Raw genomic sequence first — 17,260 nt, 5'->3', positions numbered from 1 at the left:
GTGTGTGTGTGTGTGTGTGTGTGTGTGTGTGTGTGTGTGTGTGTGTGTGTGTGTGTGTGTATTTCCCCCTCCTGAGATAGGATCTCACTACCTAGCTCTGGCAGTCCTGGAATTCACTATGTAGACCAGGCTGGCCTGTCTCTGCCTCCCAGGTGTTGGCAATAAAGGCAGGAGTCACCACATCCAGAAACCTTTCCTACCATAACCACTTTGTTTTGATGGTGTCGAGAACTGAATCAGAATCACCTGCTCTCTAACACTGCGCTTCATCTCCAGCACATCTAAACCACTTTTGTTTTGTTGTTTGAGACATGGTCTAAGTAGCTCTGGCTAGCCTGGTCCTCTCTCTATGGAGACCAGGCTGACCTCAAACGCAAAGCCTACTCGGATGAAAGGCATGCAGCACCACACCTAGCCCACCTGAGCCATTTGTAAGCACACAGGCGAAGTGCTAAGCTCCTCTACATTCTGTGTGTACTCTCATAAAACTTAAAAACAAACAAAAACAAAACGGCCAGCTGTGGCGGCACTCAAGATCCTCAGGCAAGAGGACTACCAGGAGTTCAAGACCCACACTCAAAACAGAGAGAAAGCTCGTTCAGATACACGTACCTCTGCATTTAAAAGGAAGCAGGTGGGACTCTCAATTTCCTACAGCCATGGCCTCCCAAGAAGGTGCCTCTGGACAACAAGCTCATTTCCACTGATGGACCCACATTCCTTGTGTTTCTCCACAGTTTCAAACACTGAAAGGGTCTGGTTAGACCTGCTTCCATGAACAAGCTTCAGGAAAACCATTAAGACTGTGTGTGCATGGAATCATATGGGTGCCTGCATGCGTGTTTGGGGTGCACGTGTATGGGCAGGAGTGTGTGAGAAATCCCTGTCTAGTGTCTTCTCCAATCACTTTCGACCTTCTTTTTTGGGACAGAGTCTCAAACTGAACCTGGAACTAAGTGTTCAACCAGGCTGGCCTGCCGGCCACTGAGCCCCAGGTAGCTAGCTCCCTGTCTGCCTCCCGAACTCGGGGGACTACAGCGCCTGCTATTTTCATTTTCTATGTGGATGATGGGGATCCAAACTCAGGTCCTTATGCTCATCAGCTGAGCCATCCCTTCACCTTGAACTTGCAGCAATCTTCCTGCCCCCACTTCCCAAGTGCTAGTCCCCAGGGCCACCCGGACTCTCTTCAAGTGGGCTATCCAAGCGGCCCCACAATGAAAGCAAGGACACTTCCCTGAGTGCCCCCACACTCAGACAGGAGCCTCCGCTGAGTTAATAAAACCTGTTTCGTGAGTTCCAGCACTGGGTAAAGAAGTGAAAAGGAGCCAGCAGCACACTCCTAGTAGCAGGCAGCACACTCAGACTCCAGATGCGCTCCTCTGGTGTCTATAAATGTCACGCTTTTTAGTGGCTTCTCCACAGTTCTGCTCTGAGGTAAAATACAGATTTCCTAAATTAGAAGTGATATTTTGAGTACAGAAATGAGAGCTTCAAATAACTCTCCATTATCACCTGAATAGACCAGACCATCCAAATTTCTGTAGCTAAGCCCCAAGGCCTGCTTGGAAGCCTCTGTCCCTCAGCTGCTCACACAGCATGCTCACGTTTCTTCTCATGTTTTTCCAACTTAGCAATTCCAACATTAAAAAATATGGACAAGGGGGACATGAGATAACACAGCAGGTAAAGGCATTTGCCATCATCAACCTGAGTCCAGGATCCACACTGGAAAAGCCCAACCTCCACACAGGAGGAAAGGCCCAACCTCCACCAGTTGTCCTTTGGCTTCCACATCCACACAGTAGCACATGCATAGAAAATAAATACATGAAAATGTAATTTTTAAACAATTTTTAATTAATTTATTTGTGCATATGCATGTTTGTGTATACATACATGTACACATGGGGTGGGGGGGCATGGGGGGTGTGTATGCCATGGTGCATGTGTCAAGGTCACGGGACAACTCTGGGAAGTCAGTTTTCTCCTGCCACCTTTATGGGATTATGGGGCTTGAACTCAGGTCCCTAGGCTTGCATGGCAAGCACTTTACCCACTGAGCCATCTCAGAAGCTCTGTGAAAAGTTTGAGCAGTAAAAATTCTATCAATAAAACCTCTGCTGAGAGAAGCCAACAGGTATGAGCTTTTGTGAACTACCAACTCTAAAACTCCTATCTTCCTCTCTCCTCTTTTCCTCCCCATCTCCTCACCTCCCTTCCTCTGTTCTTTCTCTTTTTTCCCTTCTCTTTCCCATACCCATGTCAGATGGCTCACAACTGCCTAAAACTCCAGCTCCTGGGATCTGATGCTTCAACCTCCAAGGACACATGCACTACGGTGCACAGACAAATACATATAATAAAAACAACAAAACAAATCTTAAAAAGATAAGTTTAGTAATAAAAATTTAGTTTTTCTGAAAGGATCTTGCCTGCAGTTCAACGCCAGAGAAATGACATTTTTTAAAACCTCATTTGAGGCTGGAGATAGGAACGTACTCCTCTAATCCAGCACTAAAGGCAGAGGCAGGCAGATCTTCTTGAGTTTAAGACCAGCCAGGTCTACATAATGAATTCCAGACTGGCCAAAAATACTTAGTGAAATCCTGTCTCAATAAAGTAAGATATAATAAAACCATCATTTGGCTGGCTCTCTAAGAACTGCCAAAGCAAGTTATCTGTCTTGTAAAACTCAAGTGTGCATGGTGAAGGAGGACAGGTGAAAAGCTGACAAAGGGAACACAGCACCCTCACAATGCTGAGGGTCGAACCCAGGACCCTGCACTTGATTTGCAGGTATGCACCACTGAGCCGCACCCCAGTCTTTGTCCCATCATTCTTTAGGATTTCACTCCTGAAGCCAGGCACAGCAGCCTCATATCCAAGCACTTGGAATGCTGAGGCAAGGGGACCGCTGCTCAAGGCTGGCCTAGACTATACTGCAAGACCCAGAAAAAAATCCACAGATGTAAAATACAAAGAAGAACATCTAACTCCGCCAGGGGTAACGGCACACTCCTGGAATCCCAGCACTCGGGGAGGCAGAGGCAGGCTGATCTCTGACTTCCAGGCCAGCCTAGTCTATAAGTTCAGGACAGCCAAGGCTACACAGAGAAACCCTGTCTCAAGAAAAGAAAAGGAAAAAAAATCCACAAATGTAAAACAGAGATAAGAATATCTAACTCTTGGGACTAGAGAGATGGCTCAGTGGTTAACAGCACTAGCTGCCCTTCCAAAGGACCACACAGCAGCTCAGAGCTGTCTATAACTCCAGTTCCAAGGGGCCTGAAACCTACACACAGACAAACATGCAGGAAAAACACCAATGTATACAAAATAAAAATAAATCAATCATTTTAAAAAAGAGAGAATATCTAAAGAGAGTTGCTATGTATGTTTGGAGGCCAAGGGTTAATATGATCCAGTATATTGTATGATGGTCTCAAAAATTAGTAAAAATGTATTCTCTTTTTAAACAGTTTCTATGAGGGTTAACTAAATCAAGAAAGTGGGTCCTGGAGAGATGGCTCAGTGGTTAAGAGCATGTGCAGAAGCCCCAGACTCAGTTCCCAGCACTGACATGGTGGCTCACTTGAGTTCAAGGAGATCTGACTCTCTTCTGGCCTCTGTCTGCACACCCATGGTGCACTGACACACAGGCAAATAGCCATCCTCATAAAATCTAAACCTAAATCAAAGAAATCAAGTAGGTGCTCATGACAGTACCCAGGCCATAGCCCTTTCTAAATAGAGTTACTGCAATATCAAAATAAGCTCAGTGGCCAGGCTGGGTGACCCTAGGCAGAGGCAGAAAGATCAGGAGTTCAAGGCTAGCCAGAGCTACATAGAAAGACCCACACATACACTGGAAGAAAGAAAAAAAAAAAAAACAGACATAAAAACAAAAAGGTCAGTGTTGGAATTCTAGCAGAGAGTGCAAGAACAAACTGAACCACAACAGTGACACTATCAGCAGACAATACCACGGCAGATGCTACCAGAATTCCCATCAATCCACAGGGTGACAAAGAATGTTCTTAAGCCCCTTAACAAATAGGCACTTTGGCAAGGTCTTCTAAGAAGTAAAACAGGAGAAAAATTTTCCTACCCTCAATGACCTGAAACTAGAGCACAGTGTAACCAAAGACACTACAGCTCAATTGAAACTCCAGCAGGAGCCAAGAGGACTAGAGGAACATTTTCAATTCTGACCTGTCTCAATAAAACCATCAAAGTCTAATCACTGTTGTGTCAAGTGCTGAACTACCACCAGACATGGTTTTACCAGATACTGTAAGTGCCTGTGAGGACTCCAAGCATACAGCCATACAAATGACCATAAAAGAGGATTAAAATGTACACTGATGTGCCTGTGCAAGACCCTAAGCACAGGGTTAAACAACTCCTCTAGTGATTCAGCCAAGTCTCCTGCCTCCGGCATTCCAGGACAAGGAACTATTCAAATAAACCATGCATTTGTGGAGCAAATAATGCTCCAACTTCTTACACAGTTTGTTTGTAACATCTGAAGGTAGGAGAACAACTTGTAGGAGTCAGTCCTCTCCTTCTACCATTTGAGTCCCAAGGATTGAACTCAAATGGTCAGTTTGGTGGCAAATGCCTTTACCCTCTGAGCCATCTCACTCGCCCTATTATACTCTGAGTTGAGTAAGAGAGAACAAAATCTTTGGTTTGGTTTCTGTAGTTGCAGTTTTTGTTTTGGGACCGAGTCTCACACTCTAGCCCAGGCTGGCATGGATGACCTGGAACTCTCTATAGTCCAAGCTGACCTCAAACTACAGACACTCTACTCACCCTTTGGACAGTTGCGATGCATAGCCATTGAGCCATCACACCCAGCTTAATATAGACTCAGTTCCAGACTAAAGAGCTCAGCACCTCAGCTCCTGAACTAGGGTAAAGAGTCAAACTATCATCAGAGCAGCCAGTCTGATGCCAGCGCACTCTCAGCTAGCTGCTTCAGAGCCTCCATTTCTTAAGCAGGCAACAGAAGAACACCCACCCACCAGAGTTGCTGAGAGCCATAACAACTCCAAAATCAAGTGTCCCCAACTGGTTTTCTTAGTTTCATTTTCCCAACAGGATGAAGTCACCTCTTGTTTTTCTCTCAGGCAGACAGCTGTGTTCAGTCACTGCCGCACTTTTTCTTCTTCTGGCAGGCATACTGCATCTCCACCATTTCTCTCTGGATCACCCTTTTTTGTCAGACTCCATCCCTTACCTTCTTCATAATTCCACCAAAATTTATCTTTTACAGAATCCTTTCTTTCTTTGCATCCTTCACTTTAGAAACCAAAGGAGCATTTCAGAAAAAGTTTCTTACAAATTAAGAAAATTCGATTTTGTCATGAGGAAGTTTTGGGGGTTTGGCTTTTTGGTTCTGAGACAGTCTTACTACATAGCCAGCTTCTAGCTGGCCTGGAGCTGTGCCTTTGTCATGTGACCTCTAGCCACACAAACAGCAAACCTATCAGGTCTTTCAGTGTCTTCCACCATGAACCCCCTACAAGAAACTGCTGCTGCTCCCTGTCTCTATGCCCCACCTCTGTCATACCAGTGTCCCCTGTCACCATGCACATGGAGGCAGTAGATCCTTCTAAGAACCTCACTCACTCACCTGTTCAGTTACTGGCACCAGGGAGCCTCTCCTATCAGCACCACGTACTGCTCAGCCCAACCCCTACTGTCTTGCAGTCTGAGGTAGCCACTGGTCCTACACCCCACACTCTTGCTTGTTTTACTGCACTATGACCATCTCGGCCGGGCCTTCTGAGGTCCCTGTGGGCTGACTTCTGGTCTGTGGCTCCTAGCTCACCCTGATTCTTGGCATACTCCAAGCCAGGCTTAACTTCTTCCAGCTACATTCTGAACTCATCCACAGCTCTAACACTCATAATTTCTCTCCCTGCCCAGCCTTGTCCCCATTTCACCAAACCTCAGTCTAATCCCACTGCAGTAATCTGCAACCCCATAGCAGTCCTACTACATTCCAGCCCAGCCCAGAAAGAGACGCCTGACATGCAAGGAGCAACACTATGAGCTAAACTGGCAGATGACAGGTTCAGCCAACAACATAAATGACTGTCAACCCAGGGTCATATTTCATAGAGCGGCAGCCAAATGCCAGCATGGCATAAAGTCCACTATGATTTGTGTATCAAGGCAGGCTTTTGTAGGAACAGGGTAGAGCACATCTGACACAACTGTATTCCTATCTCAGAGTCCAGCAGTGTGTCTTCCCAAAGCAAAAAATGCACTCGTCCAGTCTCTCACGGCTCACTCACTAATCAGCTCCTTCCTCCAGCTCAATTTCCTGGCTGGCTGGGACTCCGCAGTGACCTTGCCAGGGGAGCTGGTTCCCCAGGACCAACTGCTGGTAGACTTCTCAAGTACTAGAAAGGACGATCAGCCTTCTTCCACGTGAGGTGGCTCTTACAACTCACTCATAAGAGGTCATGAATCACTTCAACTCTCCATCAGGTACAGAGACTGAAATGGTGACTGACTATAGATTCTGAATTCCTGTCTCTCACTAGATCCCAAATCACTGAGTCAAGTAAACTGGCAGGCACTGGCCGGGTGCTGGCCTAAGGCCTGACAGCCCCTTATGGCAGCTGCCCTATCAGATTATAGGAGCTAAAGGGTTAAAGGGAAGCTGGGAGTGGTGGCTCACATCTGTAATTTCAGCACTCAGGAGGATGAGGTATGATTGCAAGAAGTTCAAGGCCAGCTAGAACTAGAGTTCAAGCACAAACACACAAGAACAAAAAAGGGGTTAATGACGTAGCTCAATTCCTAGAGTGAATGCTAGGTAAGCACAAGGCCCTGGGTTCAATCAAGCACTTCCCACACTGTAACAAGATCCCTCTATTATTTATGTATCAATTAAAGAGTGAGAAGTGACCTTAAACAACCAGCCCTAGGTGACAGGCACAGAACACCACAAGCAAGCAGAGATTTTACATACAAAGACAGGAGGAGGCAGTACAGGGGTACAGTGGGGTTCAGTATATAATGACTTGACCCTGCTTCAAATCTACCATCCATCACTTGGGAATAGTGCATGGGAGCTTTGTTTGTTTGTTTGTTGAGACAGGGACTAACTGTGTAACTCTGGCTGTCCTGGAACTCACTATGTAGAACAGGCTGGCCTCAAACTCAAAGAACCCACCTGCCTCCCAACTGCTGGGATAGGGCATGTACTACCATGCCCAGCAGAAACAGTGCAATTTTAGCTAGTCACTTTCCGCTGAGTCTTCACAGGCATGCAAGTACACCTTCCAGGATATTAGTCTGAGGCATGACACACACACCTAGTAAGCTACAGCAAGCCATGCTTTCTTTCCTGGAGCTCACACTGAGGCATAGCTGTGCAAACCCTCTAGCCAAGAGGAAGCAGGAACACCTGGGAAAGAAAAGCTGGCTCCGTCTAGGAAAGGGCAGGCTTCCCTAACAAGGGGACACCAACACATTGTTGAACTGACTGTTTTCCAACCAAAGGACCACTAAATAAACAGGAATGACATGGAGGGTACCGGAGTTACAGCACTGAAACTATTTTGATAGATGTCCACCCAACATTCTAGGCTACTCTGCTCAACAGAAACATGAAAACCATATGTAGTTTTAAGTTTCCCATGAGTCATATTTTTTGAGAGGAAAAAAAAGGGGGGTAAAATGGGTCATTTTGTCCCAGGTCATGGGACATTGCAGACTGTAGGCTGAATGTATGAGGGTATTTAAACACAGGATTATTCACTTACTATGAAACCAATACAAAAAAATTAATGAGCTATTTCACACTTCCTTTATGTCTTTCAATCCTGTGTCTTTCTCTGTCACTCTCAAGTAGTCCAGGCTATACCTGAACTCCGTATGACCTTGAGCCACTTACTTCAGCCGGGAGTGTTAGAGTTACAGGGAGGCATTCCAGGCCCAATTTCTGGGAGCATCTTATATTTATGGTTCATGTGCAGACATGAACGTGTAGCTGCTGTCACATAAATATGTAAAGAGAAAGACATTGCCAGAGAAAGACATTGCTAAGCTGGCATTCTTATTAGAGACAGCCTCACTGTGTAACCTTGGCTGGCCTAGAAATCAAGAGATCAGCCTGCCTCCCCCTCCTAAGCGCTTGTTTGGACTAAAGGCCTGAAACACCACACCCAACAAATTTGGCTCATTTTAGTATACAACTTTTCTTCTGCTTCAAGCTAAAGTCTTGACCAGATTCAGTGACCTAGCCGAGTAGTTCCATGAGTGAAGAGAAGTGAAACACAAGGTTTAACTCTAACTAAAACTGAAAATTTAACCAAGCTGGGCTGTACACACCATCCTCTTGCCTATGTTTTAGCCACTTTTAAACAGATACTGAGGCAGCTATAACTGCAGTGTCAGGCACAAGCAGATGAGAGATATTCTCTGTATTTTCATGGTCAAAGTTAAATGCCTTCTTGCAGCAAAGTAAGATAGTACAGAAACAGAAGACTCTCCAAAACAATGTCATTTTCCTCACATGGGAATACCAGGAAACAGAGTAATAGTCACAATCCGGGGAGGACACACTGCACGCACTCTGCTGTGCATAACCACACTCCAGGAAACTCTGGTTTGAGAGTTTAAGAAACTAGCAGGTCCCACAGCCAATAAGAACAGAACACAGGCCTGCATCACTGAGGATTACCAAAACAGAACATTTCAGAGAATCTGACAAAGGCATCTCAACACATCCATAGCCATACCACCCAGAACTAATCAAGCATTCCGGATCACCATTCCCACCTACTCTCCTGGCCCTACTATGAAAGACATAAGCATAATCGTAAAAGCTCAGCTTATCAGAGTCTGAGAGACTTAATTTGATTAACTCATGTTTTCAGGTTCATCTGATAGAAATTCCAATTATGAGTAGAATCATATACCACCAAAACATAAAAGGCTGGGGTCCATGGAGAAAGCCATGGCAAGGTCTTAGATGTGGGTCCAGATGCTGTATCCTGGATCCCTCTCTGTTCTGCACTACCTGATAAGCCCATCCTCTACTTGATTAACTGTAAAAAATGAGGCAAAAATGACAAATTATATCTGAACTATGTCCATCCAGGAATGCTTTAAAGCAGTAGGCGTCTAATGATCTAACCTCTGTGACTTTTCAGCACTCTTATCTTAGGATTCAGATCCCTGTCATCTACCCTTTTGAACAGAAATCACAAAACCAATGCCCATTACCAGCCCCAAGAGGCAGCCCCAAAATGAGTCTGCATCTCATTTTGAAGTTGAGCAAACACGTGATATCTTTTCCATCTTTAGGACTGTTGTACATGCCAGGAAGTTCTAACTCTGTCAAGGTGTTAAGTACCAGCTTTATTGAAAAACCGTACATCACTGGTGTGTGGGGCCGAAACACGGCAACCCTAGGAGGAGACTGTGTGACAGCTAAGACGACGACTCGGCATCTCTCTGAAACTGTGCTTCTGTCTGAAAATGCTGATCACACAGAATTTGCTCTCCCCTCTCAATCATCCTGCCTGGAAAATGATTCCAAGAATTCTTCAAGCTATGGTTGGCTTGCTTATTGTCATCTCGCCTTCAATTCACTTCTCTCTTATTTTCAGAGCATCTCTCTATTTCTCCTCGCCTCTGCTTTGTGCCCAGGAAAACCTCCGTCCTTCCAATGTGCTATTTCTAGAGGCAGCTCTGCTACAGAGAACACACACTCCTCTCTGTGCTGACCGGTCAGGAGAACTCTTGGTGTAGCTCAAAACTCCTCACTACAGCCTCAAGGGAGAACACCTACTAGCCTGAGCACCCCAATATCTCTGCTGCTGAGCACCTGCTCTGCCTCTGGAGATTTTTGACCCGCCATACCCCAAATATCATCCATGTGCTAGGGCGCATGTCTCAAATCCTACCTACCTGCTACCACTATGCATGATCTGGGAGCCCTTAGCCAGAGTGTCCTCCTGTTATCACTGCTCTATGCTAATGGTAAGTCTCCCCTTATCTGTGACTTCACTTTCTAAGGTAGTTACAAAAGTCAACAACAGTCTGAAAATATTAAATGGAAAATTCTAGAAAATAAACAATTCCTGTTTCAAATAACATTTACCACAGTATGTTATTAGTATTCCGTCTTGATATTAGAAACTTGTTAATCTTACTCTCATCTCACTTTCAATTCACTTCATTTTCAGAGCACATAAAGACAAAAGCATCTCTCCGTTCCTTCTACTTCTACTTTGTGCCCAGGAAAACGGCCTCATTTTCTCTCAGGTTTGTATGAATAGGAAAGACCTACCACACAGACGGTTTGGTGCTGAGTTCCAGGCACCCACAGGTAGCCTTAGAAACGGTCCCTCCACCGAATACTGTGATGCTGCCATTCACTCAATTTGACCTCTAGCCCTCTTGCCATACCAGTACAGCTAAGAGGCTGAGGGCTGCGTCCTAGGAAACCGTGCCCAAACCTGAATTTAGCAGATCAAGGTTTTTTACCACCATTCTTTTCCCATCTCTTCTGCCTTCTGACTTGGTCATCTCAAAACAGGAAGGACCAGCTGTCAAGTAGCCTACATGTCACCTTCAGAACCCTCCTTCAGCCTTCCTGCTCCATCACTCCCCACAACCAGTCATGTCCCACCACATGCTGCTGGCCCCTCCATAACCTCCCTCTTCCATTCCCACAGGCAGTACGCCTAGTCTTCAATGTAAAGCCTTAGATGCTCCCCCGTAAGTTGCTACGAGGAACCCTGCAAGGATCTCCCTGTCTTCTGCCTCAACAGCCTCCATTCCATTTCCAGGGTACTGCCACAAGACTTTTGGGATGAAGAATAAATAGCTCAGCTAAAACTAGTGTCCAGAATCACCACACTGTCCAAAAAGTTCTTCACCTTGTCCTTCTCTGCCTCATGGGCAGCAGCATGGCTACCACACTGCCTACCTCAGACCCACCAGGCTCTCTCTGCACCTTCCTATCGCTCACATGTTCTTCCTGAACCTTAGCAGGCCTCCTACACTCAAGGGCTTTCCAGGGTCAAATGCAAAGCCACCTCCTAACAATAACCGTAAACGCAGTCACATTTCTATGACAGCTCTGTGGGCTACTTCCTACTCTTTGCTCTCTGGTTTCCTCTTTCCTCAGAATTCCCAGGACCTGGCAAGATGCCTGCTGCTCAAAAAACAATATAGACACTGGTACCTGGCAGCAAGAACCCTCACATGGCATAGCTTAGCACGTCCTGGGCTTCCTCCCCTGTGCCACCATTGCCTGGGCCTAGTCTTCCAGATCTAAAAGCGATTTTATCCTCAGCCTCCCCTTTCTCCCTCATGAACTCAAAGGATTTTAACCAAAATGGGGGAAAAAAAATCTAGCACTAAGGGTTACAGACCAGCCTCAGTTACATAATGAGTTTCAGGACAGTGTGGGCTACAAGAGGGAGACTCTGTCTCCAAAAAAAACTTATTCATGTCTCCACTCCATTGCCATGACAGTGCCCAAATACATTCATCTCCTTTCAAGGTATCCAATGACTTCAAATGACAGGTACCAACAGTATTTTTAAAGAAGCTATTTATAGACACCAAGATTTCAACATAGCCCTATAGTATCATTTTTCAGAATTTCAAATCTATTACTGTGTGGTGTTTCACTGAACTGAAAACAAACGAAACTGCCAAACTAGGCTTGAGATTAAAAATAATTGCCGGAAGAAATAAAAGGCTGTTTCACCACTTGCAGTTTTTTGTTTCCATTTTGGCTAATTCCGATTAGTTCAGGGTGATAAAGCATGTCATCCCATTAGAGAGTTCCATTATCACGATCATCTCTGCAGTGTCTCCATCGGCACCAGTTCTGTTTTCTGGGAAGTCTTAACTGCAGCTGCCAAGGTTGAATCTCTTCTGTATGATACAGTGACCTGAATTTATTTCATTTAAGCTTCAAATTAAATTCATACATATGACCAAATAATGCCTAGTATTTACAAACAATAAAATAATAAAAGACAATGATCTGAAAACCACAGATATTTGTGGCAGATTTTTTTTTTCCCCACAATCACCTGGACGGGACACAACACTTCTTCAACCAGAGAAAGGATAAACAAACTGTGGTACATCCATACCATAGAATAGTACTCAGCAATAAAAAGGACCAAGAATCGATATACAAGAATTGATATATGGGCACATCCTGACAAGCGAAAGAAGCCATTTATAGGACATCCTGGGAAAACTCAACCAGTATAGACAGAGAAGACTACAGCTATAGCAGGACTGCAGCTGCCAGGGTCTTAGGTGAGGAAAGAGTTTACCTCAAAAGGATAGCAAGAAGTTTCCGGATGATGGAATTATTCTGCATGGATTATATCAACTCATACATGGCTATATACACATCAAAACCTAATGTACTGTACACCATATATCACTGGGTATAAATTAAACATTTTAAATTCTCTAACCATATCTTTGATTAGAGATCATCCCTTAAACATACTTAATACCAACTTATGGGCTTCTGGGCTGCTGTCTGTAAGGGCTGCTGCTTATTTCAACGGTTTTGAAAAGTGTGGGGGCACTCTGGGAATTGAGGAAAAAGCAGCCACAAATGTTCTTCAGATCCATTCGTCACCTTGTACTACCATTCCCTCTTGAGGTTCCACATCAGGGAAACTTCTGCAGCAGACTTGGCTCACTTCTACCAAGGACATGGGCAAGGTTACTCAAAATCCACACAACACAGAAGCTCACAAAAGGATTTCAGAGAAAGGGGGCAGGGACCAAATCCTAACATTATAACTCAACCTCGCAAGTGTAAGAAAAAAAAAAAAATCCACTTAAATGTCCCTTACTTCCTTCCAAGACTGTCCTTAAAAATGAGGCAGCTACAGGATAAAGTTTGGGGGCAGCCTGGGGCATGTATCAAAACCCAGTCTCTGAGGCGGGTGGGGGTTTTTGAGAGAAAAGAGAGGGTGGTAAGAAGGTCAGGAGGGAAGAAAAGTGAGAGAGACTATGAACACAGAATGAAACCCTGAACCAGGTTAGACTGAGCTGGTAAAAAAAAAAAAAACCTTGGATTGAGTGTTCTCCTTAACATGGAAAACATGACTCAATTTCAGGCAAAAGATGAAAACAAGCAAGTGTTCACCACCCAGTTACACTTTCTTTCCAGTGCACTCTCGCCAAACCCGCACATTCCTGTTGCAGACTGGGAAGGCCCGAAGGTCCTCCTCAGAGACTGCCTCAGGAAACAGCAAGCAGGCGCCTGCTGTAGCTACAGGATGGGTGCCATGGTGTTCCCTCCTGGCTCTCCCAGGAAACATGCCCTTGCTTTTTTCCAGAACACTCTGTGTTTCTGGCTCCCTCTTCCCCAGAGACAAGGGCCTGCTACCTTGTTACAGCCCAGCATGAGATCAACACCTGAGGCCAGCTCCAACCCAAGACGAGCTCATGACTGCTGCCAGGGAGAACCAGCTCCCCAGCCTCCAACAGCACTTGCAGCTGGAAAGACTGGCCTAAATGCGAAACAAATGCTATTTTCAGGAGAGACTTCTTGGAGGGAGGGGGAGGGGAAAGAACAAAGCTAAAGCCACCAAGAACATTCCATGACATGCAGCACCTAAAAAGGGCTTTTAAAACACATTCTCAAGAAACGGTCATCGCAAGGGGTGAACCATAAAAGTTAAATAAAAACCCCTGCCCTGGAAAGATGAGAATGAAGGACTAAATGACAAAATAGCTTATTGTATTAAGCTAATTAAGGCTTATCACATTAGCCATCTGAGTTTTAGTTGGCACCAGAAGCGCAGGGGCTAACACACCATGCAGTATAGATTTGAATATGCTCGGCAAGCATTATTTCTACCACAGTCAACTGAAGAACCTCCAGCAGTCAAAAATGAGACAGAACTGAACATCAGTTTTAGCACTGTGATTTGCAAAGAACCTTGTTCCATCGTGGAAGCTATCTGCTGGTATATCGTCTGAGATCATCCTTATCTCTATTAAATACAACATAAAATATTCCACACTAACCACGCACTCTAGTCTCCCCTTTTTTTGCCAGTGCTAGCACACAGGCGACTCTCTGCAGTCCAATGGAAAAAAAAACAAAACAAAAACATTCCAACAATAAAAACCCCTGCATACTTCATGCTTAACACCCTTCACTGCAGACAGACTGCCCACTAATAACTTCACCAATTCTAAGATCCTCCACATAACTGAATAGTCTATTCAGCTGAACCCGAAGAGGAACACGATACGCACTTCAAAGGGAGAAAATGTATTTGCAATCAGGTCTCCCATGGGCTCCTCTTGACTGTGCTTTTACCAAACCAGCAGAAAGGCAGAACCAGCTCTGTTACTGAGATCATATTGGACCTGACTCTGGTGCGACTGGTTTCCTGTTTGGGGAAGTTGCAGTTCTTTGCCCAAGGAACCCCAAGGCAAAATGTTCAATCTTCTCCTGGAAGCGTCCCCAGCCTTTGTTCTTCCCCAGTTTGCTGCCCTCCTCTGCTTGCTTCTCTCCTCTCCTTCCCAAGCTCTAGTTTACTTTTTTTTCTTTTTTTTTTCCCAATCCAGCTCTGACTGCAGTAAAGCCTTAGGTATTTCTACCACCACTACATTAAAACTGTAAGCAACCAGTCATTTTTTTCCCAGATGAAACCAGACAGACCTGAGACCTGGGTTCCTCTTAGCCCTTCGTCAGGATTCCACAGTAAAATGTATGCCACAAACAATCCAATGGCGAACTCACTGTCGACAGCCCCAGAATCAATAAAAGACATTCCACCACTTGACTGAGAAACCCTTCAGGTCCACACGGGAGCATGGAAAAAGGAGAGGTGATGGATGAACAAAAGACAATCTACCTCCAGGCTCCTCAAATCCTAAAAAGCTGGCTGGCCTGCTTCGATTTGGTGAAGCCCTTCCTTTTCTTACAATTGTGGGCAAAACGAGAGCTGTGGACTGCTCCTATGCAAAAACAGTGCATTCTCCACAAGGCCCAGCCGCCTGCCACCCTCTAAACATGCCTTTCCAGGCCTGACTCTTCCAAATGTCCAGGCACATGCGATTTAATGAAGGCATTCAGATCTCTCCTTGATAGCAACACCGTCAAAAGTCACTGGAATCCCATTAAACATGGATAACAGGAAAGGTTATTTGTTCTCCACTCTGACCCCCACTCGTCTCCAGGGTGCCAACACACTGTCAGTCTGTGTCAGAATGGATGTGCAAAGTAATATTTAAATTCATGCTAAAAATAGCATATCTCACCTTGTGAACCTTGACCTTTTGAAAAGACTTTGGACCAGTGTTCAGTTACTGTCACACGGTTGCATTCTCTGCAAATATGAAAGGGTTAAAAGCAGCCCCAGTCAACAGGCCTACAAGGAAAAAAAAGACAGCATGTATGGCTGACAGCATAACTGGAATGCATTTATGTTCATTTCCTAGAACAACATTGTTACCTTTTGGCCTTCATAATAGTCCCAAGTAGCCCCAACACCCTTTAGTAGCTTCTAAAAGGAAAAGCAGAAAACAGAACATAGCCTGCAAGAGAAAAAGGCATGCAAAGTAGCATTCTCCAGCAACAGACTACCATTTCAAATCCATCACTTCACTCTGGTTTTGTTTCCTTAAAAAAAAAAAAAAAACAGAGAGAGAGAGAGACTGACAAACCAAGTGTCCCCACCCTAATAAGGCACATACTTTTTTTCTTTTCTTTAATAAGGGTCATAAATCTCAGCTCCTTGTCCATCCCTTAAGCAGAAGAAAAAGGCAGGAAAAGCCCAAGAAACCTCAGATCCTGCAAATCTGCGCCTTTCCCCCATCATCTCTACACAGGCTCTTAGGGCTCCATCAGTCACGTCCCAGTGCTGTGTGGTGTCTAAGTGTGCGTTTACATACTGTGTTGGGATGGTACCTTCCAGCAAGCTCCTCTGCTTTTGGCTGCCATGAAGGGAGGAAGCTGCTATCCCACTGTAGTAGCTCAGTGACTGCATTGTGTTCAGGAGCTGATCTGCCTCAAACCAGTTTCAGCCGGTTCTGGTCACCCTACATAAAAAAGCTATGGCAACCCTCGCTGAGTTGCCAACAAGTCCCTGAAAATCATCACCACAGGGTGGGAGCTCGCTGGGGGATGCCTCTCCCTCTTAGGGCTTCCTGAGGAGGGAAAGGTCACTGGATGTGCCCCCTCCACACAAGCACAGAACCCTGGAAATGCTCACTTCACCAGCCCCCCACAGCCCCTCAGGGCTCATCCCCCTCCTCTCCACCCCGAAGCCCACCGCAGCAGACACTGTTTTCCCCCTCCTTCTCTTTCCCCCACTTACCTCCCACAACCTGGCTCAGATCTTTGTGTACGTGTGTGTCAGTGTATGTTCCCTGTGTTGGTGGCTGACAAAGAGCCCCCAAGAAAGCAATCTATGTGTGCCTCCTCACACAGGATGCGTCGGCTGCAGGAGCCGGCCTGGCCTCCTAGCAGAGTGGTGCTGGCTTGTTGACCAGGCTCCTCTCTGCCTGTCACCCCCACCCCACCCAGCCCCCTCCTCCCTTCCGTCCTTCTCTCTCCCAGCCCTGTCACCACCACCACCAGCAGCCCCCCCAGTCTCCTCCTCCTCCTCCAACCTTCTCTTCTTTCAAGCACCTGGGGGGGAGAAGTCCAAATCCCTTCACCTCTGGGTAGTACACTGGTGAGGTGTGGGGCTCTAGGGAACAAGTCAAGGGGCAGCAGGGAAGAGGGGGCACCCAGGCCTTGGGAAAATCCTCTGTGCACAAGCAGCTCTGGCGGGGGAGGCGAGCCCGCGCTCACGTGGCCCCCTCTGGAGTCGGTGGGGCCTAGCAACACCGGCCCGGCCTCGGGCCCCCCCTCAAGAAGCTGGCTGGGCGCGAAGGCCGGCTGTCCCCAAGGCCAGGGTGGGACAGGCCGCCGCACTCAGGCCAAGGGGCCTGCGCCTCGCGCTCGCCGTGACCCGCGGGGTGGCACGAGGGGCCCGATGCCCCCTCCCGCCCGCGTCCGCCCGCACCCCCGCGGTCCCCTGTCCCGGGCGCACACCCACCCCCTGGCCGGGCGGGCCTCCGCAGCGCTCAAGCCCGGCTGTCCGGGCCGCGGCTCGGGCGACCTCTGCTCCGCGCGCCGCCGGCGGCTGCTGCTGCTGCGCCCGCCGCGGTGAGAGCGGCGGCGGCGGCGGCGGCGGCGGCGGCGGCGGCGGTGGCGGTGGCTTCCATGCTACGG

At 46.6% G+C, this 17,260-nt stretch overlaps 1 protein-coding gene across 7 annotated transcripts in view; it reads right to left on the bottom strand.

Moving 5' to 3' along the window:
- The window catches only part of Znf532 (zinc finger protein 532), a 108,691-nt gene extending 91,510 nt beyond the window's left edge, over positions 1 to 17,181 (bottom strand). For 4 of the 7 annotated variants that reach the window (XM_055622623.1, XM_055622628.1, XM_055622629.1 and 1 more), the window contains exons 1-2: positions 17,085 to 17,181; positions 15,301 to 15,410 (exon numbers count right to left, since the gene is read on the bottom strand). The gene's annotated coding sequence lies outside the window, so the exon portion shown is untranslated. Of the gene's footprint in view, positions 1 to 15,300; positions 15,411 to 15,494; positions 15,609 to 15,949; positions 16,119 to 16,358; positions 16,517 to 17,084 lie in introns of those variants that run through there. The other 3 variants (XM_055622625.1, XM_055622627.1, XM_055622624.1) reach the window with 3 other exon arrangements.
- Between the last annotated feature and the right edge of the window lie 79 nt (positions 17,182 to 17,260).

Source organism: Psammomys obesus, unplaced genomic scaffold (assembly GCF_907164565.1).
Source record: "Psammomys obesus unplaced genomic scaffold, mPsaObe1.curated_primary_1811, whole genome shotgun sequence".
Classification (NCBI taxonomy): Eukaryota; Metazoa; Chordata; class Mammalia; order Rodentia; family Muridae; genus Psammomys; species Psammomys obesus.
Note: the sequence above shows the minus strand (reverse complement) of the source record. Positions and strands in the feature narration are given on the sequence as shown.